This window comes from Medicago sativa, chromosome 6, assembly GCF_051527215.1.
Source record: "Medicago sativa cultivar Bolivia chromosome 6, Bolivia_mono, whole genome shotgun sequence".
Classification (NCBI taxonomy): Eukaryota; Viridiplantae; Streptophyta; class Magnoliopsida; order Fabales; family Fabaceae; genus Medicago; species Medicago sativa.
The window spans coordinates 88,654,634-88,676,539 of NC_140754.1; the positions used below are offsets into that span (position 1 = coordinate 88,654,634).

Consider the following 21,906-nt stretch of genomic DNA (forward strand, 5'->3'; position numbering starts at 1 on the left):
AACCACTCCGCCTCAGCCATCTCTGTTCCTCCTTCTTTTGCGTTGGTTTGTCGTGTATCTCTCCTTTCACCAGGTTCTCTGGATTCGTCATCGGAACGCCTTCGTCCTCTATCGCACATCCGTGTTTGATTAAGGATTGTTTGGGCTCTATGTTTTTGTGTGGGTTGCTATTGTGGTTGTTTAACATTGTTTTGACGGAGAAAGCATAGATATTCCAATACACCTATCTCTCTCTCACTCGCTCTCTCCCTCTGTCAACGAAGCATACATACATGAAGAAAGTTTCAATTTCTTCCGGGTCTTTTCCACTCTCACTGTCGTCTTTCTCCTTTCATCTCTCTCGGTTCCGGCACGACCCTTGCCGTCGTTGACTCCCCCGCCACTGTTTACGACATCGTATCGTCACAACAAACACATATCATCATTTTCTATTGCCACGGTGAGTTGTCTCTCCCTATATCTGTGAAAGCATTGATTGAAGCTTAGGTCAGATCCTTTGATGTGGCAGCTGGCAACATAGTGAAGCGGGTGCGAATGAGGAGTGATAGTTTAGTCCATTTCTTTGAATGCAAAATCTGATGGATGGGAGAACGGTGATTGTTCGATGTAGAAGCCCAATTGTTGGACGTGGGTTACGATTACGAATATAGTGTTCATTGAGTTCTTAAAGGATTTACATGTAAGAAATTGTTTTTAACCCCCTTTTTAAATATGTGATTTAAGAATATTGTTTGAATTTGAATATGACGTCTCTAATTAGGGAATGAAGATGCTACTGTATATAATTGATCCTAAATCAACATCTATGATGATATTGTTCATGTAACTTTTTCTAACTTTGTTATTCCATTATATATTTGGTTTGTTTGGATGTGAATTGATATTTACACAGATTTTACAATTATGTATTATAATGTTAATAAATTGATTGATACTTTATAGTCATGTGTAATTTTTATTTTCAAACACACCAATATATGGATTGATGGTAACCTTTAACAACCGTGCTTTCCTCTTTACTCTTTGTGTTTATAGATTGAAAATATGAATGTCATTTATATTTATTTTTTCTCACAAGACATTGTGATTTGTTGTTTTCTTTATCTTTAGCCATATGCCTTTGTCTTTCACTCTGTTGTAAATCTAATTATTTTACATTTCTTATGTGTTACAAAATGAGCTTGAAGATGAATTGGGAACATTGAATTCACTTGCATTTCTTATGTGTTACTTGATGCCACTGTGTTTTCTATTATGTTACTTTATCAGATTTTATGATTAATTATTTCCTTTTAATGTTACTTCTTATTCTCATCTTTTATATCTAATCCTAGCAAACATTCTTACCCTAATTCTCAACCCCTAAACCTACTTTTTTGGCTCCAATCTATCCCGGCCGTTAGATCGTTGTAATTAAGGGGGTTAGCATATCAGCCGTTGATCAATTCTCACTCCTTGAAACACAACACACGCGTTTCTTCTTTCTCAAAACAAGCTTGCGTTTCTTCTTCTTCCTCTTATCATCATCACCACCGCCAACCCTCTCCCCCATCCATCGGCGGCGACCAAGCATCTCACATCACACTCCACCCATCGGCCGCAGCCATCTCTGATTCCAACAACACTTTTGCACACTACCATTTTAAAGCAAACATGATGATCATTTAAGATTCTAATTCTTCTGTTAATTTTCTTAAAAATTAAAATAAAGTTGGAAACTTGGGATGCTTAGGCTGAGAGAAATTGTTTTTCTTGGTTCATGTAAATATTTCTTATTAGTTTTAGTTGTCTTCCTTTGAATCCTCTCTAAACTTTGCCTTCTTTTTCTTCTGTGTGCTTCATATCTGCAAATACTCAATCTCCATATTGTCTATTCTTTGTTTCTTCTTCATAACTATGTAAACTTATTTAAAGGTAATAGTTTTTGAATCTTTGTTATAGATGGTCTCATTGTTCTTGAAGCAATTATTGATGTTGGTAAACTCTTCTGACTTGGCCTCTTTTATACGTAACTAATGATTATCATAAACTACTATGGTGAACATGGACTAATGATTTAGAATGCATTAAGTTTATGTATTCTTATTCTGTAATGCGAAAAAAAAACCTGAATGCTAGCTTATTTTCTAATAATTCATAATGCATTAAGTTTATGCAGGTTTATGTTAAGTAGTATTGACTACCCCATTGCACACCCTAGCTCTTGACAGCAAGGTATATCTTGCTTTTTCTCTCAACATCCACTTGGCTTTCTTTCCTTTAATATATGAATATGACCAGATAAGTTCCATTTTGTTTATAAAATATGAGCTCTATAAAATATGATGAGTTTTGTTTATAGGTTATCCAGATTGTTTTTTGTAGTGTAGATACTGTCTTCCCTAACTTGCATCCATAGAATATCAACAAAACCAACATGGCAGTTGTTATACCCTAATTTTGGACATAAAAATACTTGTTCAAAATTTTCTTTCATCTTTGATATATGTCTATTACTTTTGAAGAATTGTCAATTTGCTATTGATTCACACTGACATTTTACTCTGCTTTATCTCTCAATTTAGCTTTAAAAAACCTTTTCAACTATGGCTTTGTACATGTTTCTTGCATTCCAAGTCATTTGAATTTGTCTCTGATCAATTGCATCTTTCTCTGCATCTTATTTCAATGTTGTTTGCAAAATTCATGAAAAAGGGTATTTTAGTCATTTCCCGCATCCAAACTCATTTTAGTCCTTTAAAAATTGTTTGAGTCTTTTCAATTGGTTCGAATAAGTCTTTATTTCAATTCTATGTCAAAATCCATTTCAAAAATTGCATTTGAAGTCATTTTGAGTCAGTTTAGCCCTAGGGGCATTTTAGTCTTTTCATGTGTTAAAAACTCTGTTTAATTTCTAAAAATTGTCTCTGAGTCTTTTCAATTGGTTTGAATAAACTCTTGCTTTAATTTCATGATAAAATCCATTTTAAAATTGCATCTGAGTCATTTTGAGTCGTTTTGGTCCCCAAGGGCATTTTGGTCATTTCACACGAAATTTCGACAGAGAGAGGTTACTTTAAAGTACCTCATTTAAGTAATTGGTTCGTTTTAGTCCGTTTTGTTATTTTTAATCGTTTCACTTTACGTTATTTTCCGTTTGCCCATTTTAATTCAATTTTATTTTTAATTTTTTATTTTAGTCCTAAAATTTCTAATAATTGCATTTTTAGTCCTTGTTGTCATTTTTCTTTTTAGTCCTTCAATTTTTAATAATTGCAGGTTGGTCCAGAAGTTTGTTACAAGCTTGTGTCCACGTGGCAGTGTCTTATTGGTCCAGAGTGCACAAGTGGCAGCCTATAAAAGGCCACCTCATCAGTCAGAGTCATCAGATCCATTGATTCAACGCCACATCAACAACATTTCAGAAACAAAAATCAATCTCTCTCTCTCTTCCCAAACCGATCAAAACCCAGAAATTGGTGAAGAACATGATGAACATTCATCAAAATCATCATCACATTCATCTCCAGAAAACACAATAACCGAATCAATCAAGAAGCATTCAACAAAATTGAATCAAATCCAGTAAAGATTCGAAACAGCTTCATCAAGATCAAATCAATTTCATCAACGCCGAATCCACAAACATCCAACAACGACGAAGCAAAATCCAATTCGAGCCATTCGAAAACCCTAGGGTTTCGAATTAAACAACGAATCAAGGATCAGCAACGAAAAGAACCTCAAACCTGCAAAGATTGAAGTGGTTAGGGTTTGAATGTTTCCAGAAAATCAAAGGACGAAGAAGAATCGCGTGGATCTCATCAGAAGTTCATCATCACAAGCTATTCGGTATCGTTTCTCTCTTTCTCAACTTGATTCATGTACGTTCTTGGTTTGTTACTATGATGTTGCATCGTTTAAATACTTCGAAGAACCGAATCCATGCACCTTAGATCTAGTAAAAACGAAGAGGTTCTTGAACGTTTGAACATCAGGAACGAGAACGGGAGAGGGAGACGATCTGTTTTATGTGTTTAGATTCAAAAATGGCGTCAGATCGCCGGTGAAGATGAAGATTCTGATGAATCTTCATCTTCCTCAGCCTTCGACCACCGTCCTCCGCCCCTTTCTCATTTCCCGACCAGGCTTTTGTGTGTAGAGAGAAGAGAGAGCGTTACAAGGTTAGAGAGAGAAAGAACACTAGTAAATGAAGAAAAACCGGCTCCCAGCATATATATAAGGTGTGAACCGGACCGGTTCGCATAAACCAGTCTGGTTCACCCAGGTTCAACGTTCCCTGTAGTATAGACCGTTAGATCCAGGCCTGATCCATTTGGATCAATCTAACGGCCCCTGTAGCGTCCTGTGTACCCAAATCCATCTCAATCTTTGGGCCTGGGTTTGGTCTTGCTAGGTATTTCGGTTTCACCTCAATTTCTTGCTATTTTACTACTGTGCTTTAAATTTTTACACCCCTGGCTCACTTGAAAATTTTAATAAGCTTCCTAAAATTTTCCTAGTTGTTTTCTTGTATTTTTTGTAATTCCTGATCTGTTTTACATAATAAATCTTGATTAAAAATGTGTGCGGAATTTTTCTTGTTAGTTGTTTACTATTTTTTGATAAAATTTGTGAAATTTTGCATGTTCTTGAACTAAAAGGTCCCTTAAAAATTCTAAAAATTTCCATGTATGCTTCTTGTTATTGTTGTGATGTTTCTATGCATTTTGTTTACTGAAAATTTGGTAAAAAAAAATACTATCACATTTTCTTGCATTATTTCTTGACTTTATGTGAAAAAACCCTTTGAAAAATTGCTCAATTTCGTTCTATGTTCTTGATATTTGTTTGATATACATGTCATATGATTCTATGAAGCTTTGACTACTGTTTGTATATGCTTTTGCTGCATGTGTGTGAACTTTGGTTAATTGCTTGGTTTGCAAGTTATGTTTGTGAATAAATAATGCATATGTGTCCAAATTCACTTTAAAAATGTCAAGTTCATCATGTTGTCTTGATTCTCATTCTAAGATTTGAATTTATGCCTTTAAAAATATGGTGAATTATGAGAATCATAGGCCATGTGATCCTTGTTTTTTTGAAGTGGAGTTTTTAGCTATATTTTGCATTATCTTGTGTTAATTTCCATGCTTTTGTTATAGTGTTTCTCTTGCTTTACTTTTACCATATTATACCTTATGCTACTAACAATTTCATTGTGTTCCATTCATTTCATAAACATTTCATCCTCCCTCTCACATTCTTAGCCCTTATTTTCTTGCATTTTACAATTCATGCAATACTTAGAATGTAAAGACCTAGGAAGTTTGTATTTTACTTCATTCAATTTTAAATTCTTGCAAGACCATAGAATGTAAACTAGGCCAATGATGTAAAGGACAATGGACTCTAATGATGTACACCGACACAAGCACCGACACATGCACACACCACACTTTAGATGTATGCTTAGGTTATGCATGTTTAGATGTATGTTTAGGATTGCATGTTTAGATGAATGCTTAGGATTTACACTTAGAAAAATCAATTTTCCAAAAATTTGAACAACATCACTCAAATCATTTTCACAATAAACCTTGGGATCAAAATCCCATTGTATTTTTTCTTTTATTTTCTTAATCAAATTTCAATGAAAATTAATCATACTTGACCTTTTCAAAATAACTAATCAAACCTCACTTTTTCTTAAAATCTCATGCCTTTAAGGCCTCTCAATCTCCATTCTTCAAAGTTCCAATTTTCAAACTTAAAATCAACCAACAAAAACAAAAACATTTTTTGGAAGAGAACTACGGTGGATTTGATCCCTTAAAAGGGTACGTAGGCAAGGAATCAAAATTCCTTCAATTCAAATAAAATAAAAATTCAAACACTTTCTTCTCCCTCCAATTCTTCACTTAGTAAACCCTTAGGTGTAAATATCACTTTCAAATAGCATTTAAAAATAAAGCGCGCACGTAGAAAGTAAAAACGGTTCCTATAGGATACTATAGTCGTTATGGGTGCCTAACACCTTCCCGTAGCGAAAACAACTCCCGGACCTCGATTCTCAAGGGTTTTTCTTATTTTTCCCTTCCCAAGAAAAAATGAGATATCAAAGGTTCAAAAGGTTCAAACGTAATCAATGTTTGACACCCGAAAAACCAAGATAAAACAGCTGGCGACTTCACTGGGGAGTTTCGAGAGTTACGCCTAGTTTTTATTTTCCACGCTTGCGCTTTGTTTTTACTTGTTTCTTTTACTTGCTTTCTTATGTGAATAAATGTTTAAATTTTTGCAAACGTGTGGGGGTGAGAATATCAAAGCCCTGCACCCGGGCTGAGTGAACTTAGGATTTAGGAGGGATATAATCGAGAATTCAATCTGGGGGTTGCCTCGTGCATTGGATTATGCGATCAATCCCACATAGCTGAGGCATTTTGGGGGTGATGTTGTCGGCGCATGTTTGTCGCGTTTAGGCACTTTACTTCCAATTGTTCTATGACGCTATGGACCGTAGATAACCGAACCCATCCATGGCCATTTTCTAGGATGTAGTGCGGAGGCTAAACCGAGTGTTGTCTCGAGTTTTAGTCGTCACGCGACACTACACTCAAGTTAAACCTTCTTACGAATAATCATGGAGCGAGTGTTTGTCTCGTGCCACCATGGTGTTCGCCGGAGAGGTTGCGACTTGGGAACTTTTTAGAACCCGGTTACTATTTCCTAAAGCCCTAGTTTCATCGGACACCGTGTCCACCCATGACTCCATGACTTTGAATCTTATCCCTCCATGTTTTCTCCGTACTTGAATGTGATCATGCATACATGCATACATGCATAAACTTTTTTTTTTCATGCATTTATCGAAGGGCTTAGACAAATTGAATTTGTAAACATTGTAGGAATGGGGAAGACTAAGTCATACAAGTTCATGGAAGTGGATTTGGCTAGTTTGAGAGATTTGTCACTCAAGGTTAAGGATCCAAATGGTTTCCGACACCGTTATGGGGATCTACTTACTATTCTCCGGACTAATGTGGATGAGAAGCTTGTGCACACTCTAGTGCAATTCTATGATCGGGATTGTCGGTGCTTCACTTTTCCTGACTTTCAGTTGGTGCCTACTCTAGAGGCTTATGCTTCCTTGACAGGTTTACCTATAGCCAAGGGCATACCTTTCGCAGGACTTGAGAATCCCCCTACTCCATTGGTTATTGCTAAAGATCTCTATCTCAAGACCACTGATGTTTCCAAAAATCTTGTCACTAAGGATCGCATCCGAGGGTTCACTTTGAAGTATCTACTTGAGAAAGTCAATCTCAAAACCAGTTGTCAGGACACTCTTGAGGCTATTCTTGCATTACTTATCTATGGGCTTATTCTCTTTCCACACCTTGATGACTTTGTGGACATGAATGCTATCATGATCTTCCGCTCCAAGAATCCGGTTCCTACTTTACTAGCTGACACATACCATGCTATTCATGATCGATCCGGCAAGGGTCGTGGATACATCTTTTGCTGCATACCTCTCTTATATAGGTGGTTTATTTCGCACCTTCCAAAGTCCTTCCATGATAATCCGGAGAATTGGTCTATTTCACAAAGGATCATGACTCTCACTCCTAATGAAGTGGTTTGGCTTACCCCCGCTGCTAGAGTCAAAGAGATTATCTTCGGTGGTGGAAAGTTTCTTAATGTACCTCTTCTTGGTACCCGGGGTGGAATCAACTACAATCCGAAACTCTTTTTCTATTCCTAATAATGTTTACAAATTTCTAACTTGTCTAAAACCCTTCGATAACATAAAAAAGAGTCTTTTGCATATGCATTAATACATTTCATGCATCATATGCATTCATCGGTCACAAAAAACTTTCCTCGTGCTCATTGCCTCCTGGTTTTTCCGCCGCAGTCTGAAAGGTGGCTCGTGTTCGTAAGGTTTACCAACCAGATCGAATTCATCAGACAAGATTGCATAAGAGAAGAAACATGGCTAGTGTTGAAGAAGAAAATGCTCAGCTCCGTGCCGAACTGGCTGCTATGAAAGAAGACCTGTCTAAGGCACATGACCACTCTGATGGCTGCACAAGAATAGCCAGCCGTATCTGTCCCGGTTATTACTGAAGCGATTCCATCTATCCCAGGGTCTACAGTGGCTTCTGATCCTCAGTTTACTATGCCCAATGGGCGCCCTTATGGACTCCCACCTTTCTATGCTCCTAATGCTGCAGCCGGCGCTTCTGGTGTTGCCAATCAGAGACCTATTCCTACAACAACTCATACTCATGCAAATACTTCTATGCCTCAAGTGACAACTATTGTTACCGACCCTGTTGCGCACACTGTGCGACCGGCTTGAGTAAAGATAATATCCATACCTTTGAGGAACTTGCTGCTGCTTTTGAAAGTCATTATGAGTTCAATAACCCGCTTGAAGCCGAATAGGGACTCTCTTAAGTCTTTGTCTCAGAAATCAGATGAAACTTTCCGTTAATATGCTCAGAGATGGAGAGGGGCAGCTGCCCGTGTGACACCTCGGCTTGATGAGGAGGAACTGACATAGACGTTCCTGAAAACTTTAAAGAAAGAGTACATGGAAAGAATGATAGTCTCTGCACCAAATAACTTCTCCGACATGGTTACTATGGGAACTCGTCTAGAGGAGGCTGTCAGAGAAGGCATCATTGTTCTTGAGAAGGGTGAATCTTCAGCCAGTGCACCGAAGAAGTACGGTAACGGCCATCATAAGAAAAAGGAATCCGAGGTAGGGATGTTATCTGGAAAACAGTCTGCAGCTGCTGCTGTTCCTAATGCCGCTCAGTTACCTTTACCCTATCAATACATGCAGTACTCTCAACATCCCTTCTTCGCACCATTCTACCAGCAATATCCTCTGCCACCGGGCCAATCACCAGCACCCGTTAATGCCGTTGCTCAACAGGTACAACAACAGCCTCCTGCTCCACAGCAGCAACAACAGGGACCCCGACCCAGGACTTATTTTCCACCGATACCAATGCGGTATGCTGATCTGCTCCCAACTCTGCTTGCTAAGGGACATTGTGTCACTAGACCAGGCAAGCCTCCGCCTACGCCACTGCCTCCCAGGTTCCGACAGGATCTTACATGTGAATTCCATCAGGGCGCTCAAGGTCATGATGTTGAAGGATGCTATGCCCTGAAATATGTTGTGAAGGATTTGATAGACAGAGGATGGTTGGCTTTTGAAAACAGTGTCCCGCACGTCCTTGACAACCCACTTCCGGATCATGGGGCCGTTAACATGATTGAAGCTTTTGAAAGAATCTGTGACTTTGATGAAGATGGAATGCCAAGAATGACCCCCACTTTAGATGTCCGTAATGTTGTCACTCCTTTTGTGCTACTACATGTCAAGCCTTGCCAAGCTTCCTTGTTTAATCATGATCATGCTTCCTGTTCAGAGGGCCTCGGCTTCACCCCGACCTCAAGTGTTTCAATAGGAACTTTCTACAGTGCTGGGTTCATCAATGCTATCGCTGGAGATGCTGCTGAAAGTAGTTGTGCACCTTTGTTTGTCACACCAGGAGACACTGTGAGAAATTGGGAGGCTGTTGATGTTCCTTTAGTCATGCATGCTTCCATGTAATGTGTCTTGTTGCTCATGTTTTTCTTTGTTTACAAAATAACAAGCCTTTCGCTCTGCCCAAGGCGAAAGTGATGTCTTTGTAAGGGCATGTTTGTTTTGGCATTGCCGTTATCAATAAAAGTTGTCGTCTTTCCCGCGACTCTTTGTTTTTTACTTTTTTAGTGCCTTTTTCTTGGAAATAATGGTAATGCCAGAAAAAACCAAAACATCTGTATTTTCTTATTAATTTCAAAAATCTGCATGAAAAACTTTTTTTTTCTAAAATCATCCCAATCATATTATGCAGATTGAACCATAATAAACCCGTTGAACACAGTGACCCTATGGTTCCTCCAAATTTTGAATTCCTGGTATATGAAGCTGAAGATGAGGATGGTGATGAAGAGATACCGCATGAGATCACTCGACTGCTTGAGCAAGAAAGAAAAGCCATTCAGCCTCACCAGGAAGAGATTGAGCTTATCAACCTGGGTACTGAAGAGAACAAGCGAGAGATCAAGATTGGTGCTGCACTTGAGCCAGAGCTAAAAAAGAAGATTACTCAGCTTCTCCGTGATTATCCAGATATCTTTGCATGGTCCTACGAAGATATGCCGGGTCTAGACCCCAAGATTGTGGAACATCGGATACCGACAAGACCTGAATGCCCGTGTTTACCCAGATGCGAACATCCGATGTTTACCCAGCACTGACACGCCTGGCAACGGCAACTTGTATCAAAATTTTCCGAGGTTCCTTCTTCTACAAGTTTTGAATGTGTGATGTGTGATGTCTTGCCCTCAGCCATGGTGCTGATACGTCTCTTGACGACGGTCTCTCCAAAGAGGATTCCCATGTGAATATGTTTCAGCACGAACCACTACGTGCCCATTCTTCCAATGTTTTGTCTATCTCTGTGAAGCTTCTCTGCCAAATTACAAACCCCCAATCATGCATTTTCAAGCATTCATACATGCATAATCATGCATTTTATGTGCCCATGCATTTAATAATCTTGTTATACCATACATACATTTTACATTTCCAAATTCAACTTCCAACTCAATTCAATTTCAAATTTCAATTCCCAATTTCAATTCAATCTCAGTTTCACTTCAAATCAATCTCAAATCCCAATTCAATTTAATTTCAAATTCTCAGTTCAGTCCATTTTCAATTCTCAATCCAATTCAATTCTCAATCTCAATTCGAAGCAATCTCCAATTTCAGTTTGATTCAACCTCAATGTCAATTCATTTCAAATCTCAAATTCGATGCAATCTCAACCCTCAAACCTCAATTTCAATTCATGTCAAATCTCAAATTCGATGCAATCTCAACTCTCAAATCTCAATTCGAAGCAATTTCAATTTCAATTCAATCTCAAATTTCAAATCAATTCAATTTCAACTCTCAAACTCAATTTCAGATTCAATTCAATCTCAATCCGAAGCAATCTAAATTTCAATTTAGTTCAATTTCAATTCAATCCAATCTCAATCTCAATTCAACTCTCAATCTTAATTTCATTTTCAACTCAATCTCCAATTTCAAGTCAATCTCCAATTTCAATCCAATCTCAATTTCAGTTCAATTCCAATTTCCAATTCAATTCAAATCAATTTCAACTATCAAATTCAATGTCTATGTCTATGTCTCTGATTATTCTCAACTCTCAATGCCACTTTCAATGTCAACTTTCAGTTCAATTCAAATCAATGTCAATTCACTCTCAATTTGCTTTTGGGCCAACAAAAATGGTCATGTCTATCTTCAAATCAAGTCAATGTCAATTTACCCTCAATTGGTATCTTGTTAAATCAAACTTCCAATTTGTATCTTGTTATTGGCCAAGTGGCTAGTTCGATCCAAAGAACAGCTTGTACCTGCTTATATGCCTATATTCTCGGACAAACGACAAGTTCGATCCAAAGAACAGTTTGTACCCAACTTATGCTTTGTTATCAGTCAAACGACAAGTTCGATCCAAAGAACAGCTTGTACCTACCCTTTGTCTATATCTCCGATCAAGCGGCAAGTTCGATCCAAAGAACAGCTTGTATCTGCCTGTATGGCTATGTTTTCAATCAAGTGGCAAGTTCGATCCAAAGAACAGCTTGTACCTATCTCTTGTTTGTATCTCTTGGTCAAGTGGCAAGTTCGATCCAAAGAACAGCTTGTATCCATCTCTTGTTTGTATCTCTTGGTCAAATGGCAGGTTCGATCCAAAGAGCAGCTTGTACCTCTCTTTTATCCCCTGGTTTGTCTGCCCTGTCAATGTCTACCTAGATCCCCAGTGATATGACATGCTCTGTAGACTCCAGTTGTTTGTCTTGCATTCATAATCAAAATGTTGTATGGCATTCATGTTTTTCGAAAATGTGAGAGCGTATTTTTATGTCCAAAAACAGTGCAAATGTTAATATTTAAGTATCTTCGTCCCGTCAAATCAAAGACTTCGTCTCTTGACTCTCCAGACAAAGAAACTTAAATAGGGGCAGCTGTTATACCCTAATTTTGGACATAAAAATACTTGTTCAAAATTTTCTTTCATCTTTGATATATGTCTATTACTTTTGAAGAATTGTCAATTTGCTATTGATTCACACTGACATTTTACTCTGCTTTATCTCTCAATTTAGCTTTAAAAAACCTTTTCAACTATGGCTTTTTACATGTTTCTTGAATTCCAAGTCATTTGAATTTGTCTCTGATCAATTGCATCTTTCTCTGCATCTTATTTCAATGTTGTTTACAAAATTCATGAAAAAGGGTATTTTAGTCATTTCCCGCATCCAAACTCATTTTAGTCCTTTAAAAATTGTTTGAGTCTTTTCAATTGGTTCGAATAAGTCTTTATTTCAATTCTATGTCAAAATCCATTTCAAAAATTGCATTTGAAGTCATTTTGAGTCAGTTTAGCCCTAGGGGCATTTTAGTCTTTTCATGTGTTAAAAACTCTGTTTAATTTCTAAAAATTGTCTCTGAGTCTTTTCAATTGGTTTGAATAAACTCTTGCTTTAATTTCATGATAAAATCCATTTTAAAATTGCATCTGAGTCATTTTGAGTCGTTTTGGTCCCCAAGGGCATTTTGGTCATTTCACACGAAATTTCGACAGAGAGAGGTTACTTTAAAGTACCTCATTTAAGTAATTGGTTCGTTTTTGTCGGTTTTGTTATTTTTAATCGTTTCACTTTACGTTATTTTCCGTTTGCCCATTTTAATTCAATTTTATTTTTAATTTTTTATTTTAGTCCTAAAATTTCTAATAATTGCATTTTTAGTCCTTGTTGTCATTTTTCTTTTTAGTCCTTCAATTTTTAATAATTGCAGATTGGTCCAGAAGTTTGTTACAAGCTTGTGTCCACGTGGCAGTGTCTTATTGGTCCAGAGTGCACAAGTGGCAGCCTATAAAAGGCCACCTCATCAATCAGAGTCATCAGATCCATTGATTCAACGCCACATCAACAACATTTCAGAAACAGAAATCAATCTCTCTCTCTCTTCCCAAACCGATCAAAACCCAGAAATTGGTGAAGAACATGATGAACATTCATCAAAATCATCATCACATTCATCTCCAGAAAACACAATAACCGAATCAATCAAGAAGCATTCAACAAAATTGAATCAAATCCAGTAAAGATTCGAAACAGCTTCATCAAGATCAAGTCAATTTCATCAACGCCGAATCCACAAACATCCAACAACGACGAAGCAAAATCCAATTCGAGCCATTCGAAAACCCTAGGGTTTCGAATTAAACAACGAATCAAGGATCAGCAACGAAAAGAACCTCAAACCTGCAAAGATTGAAGTGGTTAGGGTTTGAATGTTTCCAGAAAATCAAAGGACGAAGAAGAATCGCGTGGATCTCATCAGAAGTTCATCATCACAAGCTATTCGGTATCGTTTCTCTCTTTCTCAACTTGATTCATGTACGTTTTTGGTTTGTTACTATGATGTTGCATCGTTTAAATACTTCGAAGAACCGAATCCATGCACCTTAGATCTAGTAAAAACGAAGAGGTTCTTGAACGTTTGAACATCAGGAACAAGAACGGGAGAGGGAGACGATCTGTTTTATGTGTTTAGATTCAAAAATGGCGTCAGATCGCCGGTGAAGATGAAGATTCCGATGAATCTTCATCTTCCTCAGCCTTCGACCACCGTCCTCCGCCCCTTTCTCATTTCCCGACCAGGCTTTTGTGTGTAGAGAGAAGAGAGAGCGTTACAAGGTTAGAGAGAGAAAGAACACTAGCAAATGAAGAAAAACCGGCTCCCAGCATATATATATAAGGTGTGAACCGGACCGGTTCGCATAAACCAGTATGGTTCACCCAGGTTCAACGTTCCCTGTAGTATAGACCGTTAGATCCAGGCCTGATCCATTTGAATCAATTTAACGGCCCCTGTAGCGTCCTGTGTACCCAAATCCATCTCAATCTTTGGGCCTGAGTTTGGTCTTGCTAGGTATTTCGGTTTCACCTCAATTTCTTGCTATTTTACTACTGTGCTTTAAATTTTTACACCCCTGGCTCACTTGAAAATTTTAATAAGCTTCCTAAAATTTTCCTAGTTGTTTTCTTGTATTTTTTGTAATTCCTGATCTGTTTTACATAATAAATCTTGATTAAAAATGTGTGAGGAATTTTTCTTGTTAGTTGTTTACTATTTTTTGATAAAATTTGTGAAATTTTGCATGTTCTTGAACTAAAAGGTCCCTTAAAAATTCTAAAAATTTCCATGTATGCTTCTTGTTATTGTTGTGATGTTTCTATGCATTTTGTTTACTGAAAATTTGGTAAAAAAAAAATACTATCACATTTTCTTGCATTATTTCTTGACTTTATGTGAAAAAACCCTTTGAAAAATTGCTCAATTTCGTTCTATGTTCTTGATATTTGTTTGATATACATGTCATATGATTCTATGAAGCTTTGACTACTGTTTGTATATGCTTTTGCTGCATGTGTGTGAACTTTGGTTAATTGCTTGGTTTGCAAGTTATGATTGTGAATAAATAATGCATATGTGTCCAAATTCACTTTAAAAATGTCAAGTTCATCATGTTGTCTTGATTCTCATTCTAAGATTTGAGTTTATGACTTTAAAAATATGGTGAATTATGAGAATCATAGGCCATATGATCCTTGTTTTTTTGAAGTGGAGTTTTTAGCTATATTTTGCATTATCTTGTGTTAATTTCCATGCTTTTGTTATAGTGTTTCTCTTGCTTTACTTTTACCATATTATACCTTATGCTACTAACAATTTCATTGTGTTCCATTCATTTCATAAACATTTCATCCTCCCTCTCACATTCTTAGCCCTTATTTTCTTGCATTTTACAATTCATGCAATACTTAGAATGTAAAGACCTAGGAATTTTGTATTTTACTTCATTCAATTTTAAATTCTTGCAAGACCATAGAATGTAAACTAGGCCAATGATGTAAAGGACAATGGACTCTAATGATGTACACCGACACAAGCACCGACACATGCACACACCACACTTTAGATGTATGCTTAGGTTATGCATGTTTAGATGTATGTTTAGGATTGCATGTTTAGATGAATGCTTAGGATTTACACTTAGAAAAATCAATTTTCCAAAAATTTGAACAATATCACTCAAATCATTTTCACAATAAACCTTGGGATCAAAATCCCATTGTATTTTTTCTTTTATTTTCTTAATCAAATTTCAATGAAAATTAATCATACTTGACCTTTTTCAAAATAACTAATCAAACCTCACTTTTTCTTAAAATCTCATGCCTTTAAGGCCTCTCAATCTCCATTCTTCAAAGTTCCAATTTTCAAACTTAAAATTAACCAACAAAAACAAAAACATTTTTTGGAAGAGAACTACGGTGGATTTGATCCCTTAAAAGGGTACATAGGCAAGGAATCAAAATTCCTTCAATTCAAATAAAATAAAAATTCAAACACTTTCTTCTCCCTCCAATTCTTCACTTAGTAAACCCTTAGGTGTAACATCCCGCTCGTCTGCTAATGGAAATTTTATCTGACAAACGTATCAGAGGACTAAGAGTCATAGAAAACAATTATGGTGAAGTATGTTATGTTCAATGGAGGATATTATTAAGTGATGTTAGTAAAGTATGGACTTATGTACCAGAGTCAAGCTAAACACGTTTAAGGCAAGGGCAATTGAGTAATTGCACGTGGTAAGGATATTTATTTGGTTTTCTCCCAAAATATCTCATTCCTTTCCATCTTTCCTCTCTCTAGGTTGGGGAAAAAGGAATTGCTCTTCCTTCTCTCTACTCTTCTCCATCGCCCCCTTCACTCATTCACTCCACCAATCTATTCAAAAACTTCTTCCTCCTCATGATCAAGCTTATGTATGGTACTTCCAAGATCAAGGAACAAGTATGAGCTTGTATTGGGCTTGTTCTTCCACTCTATCCTCACAAGGGAATAAATCATGAGATTAGGGTTTTGTTGAAGAAGCTTTGGGTTGGATCAAAGATGGTCAAGCAAGGATCATGACAACTTCCAGAGCAAGAAACAACAAAGGGAATGAGTAGAAGCTTGGAATCAAAGTTAGGGTTTGAACATGAGAAGCTTGAAGCTTGAGGAAAACACAAGGAACAAGCTAGGTGAGTTCCATAGATAGATTACCCACCTTTGGGATTGATTAATCTTGTAGAAAAATCATGATATATGTTAGTTTAGTTTTTATGGAACTTTAGTACCCCAAGCCAATCCTAGTTGTTTACATGTTAAAATTGCCATGGTAAATGTTTAAATAAGTCTATACAAGTTGTTGGATGTGTTTGGTGCATTATAGGGTCAAATTGGACGAATTTTGGGTCGAAAATGGCGAAAACCCTTAGCCGAAAGCACCGAAAACGCGAAAGTTCGCAGATCTGCGCCTGTACAAGGGCGCTAGGCGCCCACACACAGGGAGCCAGCACTAGGCGCCCAACTCTTGGCGCCAGGCGCCCCAGACATGACAACGTCCGCGTTGTCTTGCGCTCGGGTGCTTGGGGGCAGTCGTGTGGGGGTCCGAGGCGATCGTTTCGAAGTATTCTTTGACTGTTTTCACTCATTTCTCAACTGGAACAAACTTGGCTTTATGAAATCATAGAATTTTCTAAATGGCTTAAGACTTGGGTTTTGGCATTTTCGGTCTTTAGTAACTATTGGAAATTTGCACAACTCGTCAATTGATCCTTGCATCATTAATCATGGCAATGTTAGCATGAATTACAAGGATGGCTCAAGAGAGTTTAAGCATGATGGGGTAGTAATGAACTAAGAAAGGGAATGTATGTAGAGCCTCGGCTTAGCTAGTCGAGAACTAGTATGTTTAGCAAGAATCCCTAGAAAGATAAGACGCGAAGTGTAATCTCTTCGCACAAGAGCTAGAATGATTTAGCAAGTACGTAAGCCGTGGATTGACTAGTTAGTCTCTCCACCATGATTAGGTATGAATATGAACGAGTAAGAGTTTACCACTAATCGGTTCGATTAAGGTTCCGAGGTAAACAATCAAGTATGTACATGTTTAACTTATATGCACGACAAGACCATGACTTAATATGTGTAGGTGACATGTCTCTTGTTATCCACATCAGGGGGATACAAGGGTTTCTCGTAATGAGAACGATTTAAGCCGCAAGGGACCCGCATGTCACTGAGTAACAAGACGTAGGTGCTCGTGTCTCTTGTTATCCACGCCAGGGGGATACGGGAGGTTCTCGACCTAAGGGGAACGGTTTAAGCCGCAAGGGACCCGCACGACACCGAGGGAGTCCGATGTACGTACATCGGTCATGTATGGGATTGATTTCGGGGTTACTCCACCCGGGACTATCCGTAAAATGAATCAAGATAATGTTTGTGTGTTCAACGCTAACCTAATGAATGAACTTAGATACGTTTATGCATGATATGAATACGATTATGTTCCTCATGATTATGATTATGTTATGATATGCTAGAATGGTTCCATGCACGATTGGGTTCAAGAACAAGAGCACTAGATGCTATGAAACAAGTATAAGACATGGAATAGAGTAAGTAAAGATTATGATACCGATGACGATCTTAGGTTCCCCTAATCGTCCGGTTTAGACTCGTGTCATGATATGTTATGTTAGGCCTCGATACGTAGAGCATATTCTTGGCATTGCGGTCCTAGATTCCCCCTTGGCCGCCATGACACGTATAGGAAGTGAAGCCTATAACAAGTGAGATAAGACTATGACGGCCCTAGTATGCACGACCGTCTAAGTATACAAGTCCCCATACACGTATAATCAACCGTCAGGTTGTAATGTAGACACGTGGTGACCGTAGGTTTCCCCTTGAGGTTGCCTATAGCCTAGGATTAGGGGAACTCACTGAGACATTATGTCTCATCCCAATCCTTATTTGTTTCAGATAAGCAGGATGATTAGGTTTGTGCGGAGCCGGATGGATATTACTTCAAGGGTTCGTTCGTAAAGCTGCAGGACATTATGGACATCAAGGATGTATTTTTATGTATGGATGAGTTGTGTTGTATTATTATTTATACGAACGTAACTTGATGTAAATATTATTCATTCGAAGTTTTTAATTGTTGTATATTTTAATGTATCCAGTACTAATATTAACGCACGTGCCAGACTTTCTAGATACGTCTGGTATGGGTGTTACATTAGGTGTAAATATCACTTTCAAATAACATTTAAAAATAAAGCGCGCGCGTAGAAAGTAAAAACGGTTCCTATAGGATACTATAGTCGTTATGGGTGCCTAACACCTTCCCGTAGCGGAAACAACTCCCGGACCTCGATTCTCAAGGGTTTTTCTTATTTTTCCCTTCCCAAGAAAAAATGAGATATCAAAGGTTCAAAAGGTTCAAACGTAATCAATGTTTGACACCCGAAAAACCAAGATAAAACAGCAGTTCATGTTGATATTCACATTATCATGGTTTCCTTCATTTTATTCAATGATTTAAAACTTTTCTTAATTACTTTCAATGTAAACTGATTTTGTTTGTGACATATTTTTTTTATTCCTACCTTACAGTCACTATTAATGAAGGATTTCCTGGGTTTGGGAGGTTTTTGTTTTGGGGATTGTTTGTCACTTTCATTTGCTCATTAGCTAATTGGGTGAAATCTTTTTCTCTCAACAAACTCATGAGAACAGAGCACAACCACTCTAGATGTGGAAGACATAAGAAAAGAAAGTAAATAAAATCATCTTTGAGAATCAATTTTTCTTCTTTTTACTTTTTCCTCTTCCACATGTTTGATATGTTTGTGTGAATTTTCACTTATAATTAGTTAACTTTTCTATTCTCTTTTGATTTAGTTTATTTCATTGATATTTTGTATTTGAAGTTATTGTTTGAAGTCTAATGTTTTCACATAACATTGAACATTTATTTTGCTTTCAACTGTTAATAAAATAGTCTGAATAATTTGATATGTTCTTTAGATGAAAAGTATTGCAGGCAAGTAAGAAGTCTCACCATACTAAGATGAAATGTTTCCAACTGTTTAGTTAGATAAATATTATGTGATTGATAATCTTAGGTGTGTGTTCTTACCTGTAAATCCTTATTTATCTACCGTAGGTTCTAAAGTTTGAAAGAATAAAATATTTTATCTTATAAATATGTTTCTAATATATATTGTTATGATCTAACATCATTTTCAAAAGCAATATAAAACTTTTTCAAGTCTTTCATGGTGTTTGTTGATACTTCATTGCCTGGACTGAAACATTTTCATAAATAGCCGCATATTTTAAAGCTAGATATTTGTTAATAAGACTAAAGTGTTAGGGTGCTAATAAATAATGATTTAGTGTGCACAATGGCTCAAATCGTAGAATAACTTAGGTTAAGTAATTGCAATAAAACTTCAATTTGTTAACATTGGAGGCTCTTCTATAGAAGATACTCACATGATGGGGATCCCTTGGGTTCATTGTATTTAAATTCAACTATGGAAATAATAGAACGACAATAGCTTTTCAGGTCCAACCATTGTGTTCCATATAAGCTATTTTTTTTGTGCTACCATATAAGCTATATTAATTTAACTTTTTCTTTTCAAAGAATTAGATTAACTTAATTATTATGACAAAAGGAATGATGATTTAATTTTTCCAGGGCATCTTTCATATAATTAAGTCACTTTTATTCTATTTTTGATAGGTACTTATGCTTATTCTCTTTTCCTATTTTCAATTCTTTAATATTTTTTCCCACCTATTTTTAATTCGTCAATATTTTGTCCCTATTGCAGACGGGTAAAAATCCTCTCCATTTTGTATAATAAATGGAGTATGCAATTTGGAGAGAGATAGACACATAAAATAGATAGTGGGTCCCACTATTAAGTGGGTCCCACCATCATTAATTACTTTTTAGTTTTTCGAGATTTTTTTGTGTCTATATCTCTCCAAATGGATGAAATGGAGAGAATACCAAATGGAGAGGATCTTAACTCATTGCAGACAAAGAAGAAAGTGTCATTGTTCCTACAAAACTTAAGGTGGAGCTAATCTCAAATGAAGCTTAATGTGTGTTTTTTTTTTTTCCGATTGTGACATTGTGCATTCTAATTGTAAATGACAGTGGTGTAGTAATTTTGTATTAAAATTGTAGAAAAATAAAGATACATTGTTCAATACCAGAACAATAAATGATTGTTAAGACTAAGCAGTGTGTGCATAAGTAATATTGTATTAAAATTGTAGAAAAATATAGACACATTCTATTGCTGTCTTAATAACAAAAAAATATCAAATTGAATGAAATATAAAATTCTTTGATTCTATAGTGATTGTGTATGTTTACTATTGCTAAGCGCATTGTTAATGTATTCATAGCCATTCGCCGTTTATAAGAGATTATATTTAACTCATTCATAGTGCTTTATCAAATAACTTACGTATATTATATAGATCATTGTGTTATGTTTTTAACTATATATGACCCGTGCGGTAGCACGGGCAGATGATCTAGTTTCTTTAATCTTGAGCCAACTTATAATCACAACGTAAATGAAAGTAGTCAACTGGTGATTAAATTGACTATCATTAGTTTGGGACTTAGTAAGCTTCATTTGGTTCGATTTTTGCTACCGTTCCTCTTGAAATTCGAATTAAATCAAACCAATGAAAAATGAGTTGTGTTTGTTGTAGGTTCAATTATATTAACTTAACATTTAAAAAAAAAAAATTAAAAACTTCACTTCATCTATCGACACAAACGTTAAAATCAATTTTATGCAGAAAAAAATTATTAAAAATCAATCCAAAAAAAGTAATAGAATAAAATGTTATGTTGAAATTATTTTAATATGATAATGTTATATTTTAACTTAAATTATTTTTTTCCTAAAAAAAACTTATTTCAAAAAAGTAAGTGTAGTATAGACTATGAAGTAATGTTCTTGGTTTAGCCAAGGTTCAATCCTCGCATCTAAAGTCCATTGACAAAGTTGAGCCTCAACAAGGCGTACAAAGGCGGTTGTGGATCACCTATGCATGAAAAGAATCGTGAAACACCAAACAATGCGTTCAAAGCCAATATGAGCTCGTTAAGTAAAACAAACAGGCACCCGACCCTTGTGCTATAAGGGTGTAATCATCAAAACATCCATGCTCAAGCAGCCAGCTGAAAATCTATTAAAAGAGAAATTCACTACATAATTAGGTACACGTTATCATTATATCGAAAAAAACCTTAAAACTCTTTGAGAACCGATTGACTTGAGTGTTGGAGTGTTTTATCTAGTACACAACCCAACACTAGTGAAGAACCATTGTCAACCGTCACATCAGCTTCTTAACACCAACTTTGCTCGTCTCTTCTAATCGTGTTCAAGACCAAGTGATATGTGAAAGACATCATAATTTTTTTTGATGTTGGGTGTCTTTAAAGATTTTAATGTAAGCATTTTCACAATTATAAAATTATTGCCTGGAATATTTAATCAAATGTCCTCCCTATAGAAATAATTTCATTGGTTATGTTGATGGCACCGCTGCAAGTCCAACAACAATTGATGCAACCTACACTCATTTTAAAGTACATGATCGATTGATCCTTGATTCATGCTAGTATCTCTTCTATTGATCCCAATGTAGACCTCACAACTAGCTTGTGATTCTCACTGAGATGTTTGCAATCAAAACTCATGCAATGATCATGCACCTAAAAGAGAGACTATATAGATTCATTAAAAGATCAAAATCCATATCTGAATACCTTCATAGTATGAAGGCTTTATCTGATCAATAAGTCATCATGAACTCTC

At 36.5% G+C, this 21,906-nt stretch overlaps 1 long non-coding RNA gene across 1 annotated transcript; it reads left to right on the forward strand.

The window, feature by feature from the left end:
• The first annotated feature begins 1,645 nt into the window (after nucleotides 1–1,645).
• Nucleotides 1,646–20,510, forward strand: LOC146917955 (uncharacterized). The gene is made up of 2 exons (XR_015014215.1): nucleotides 1,646–2,214; nucleotides 20,099–20,510. It is a non-coding gene; the product is annotated as an uncharacterized LOC146917955 (long non-coding RNA).
• Nucleotides 20,511–21,906: the final 1,396 nt, after the last annotated feature.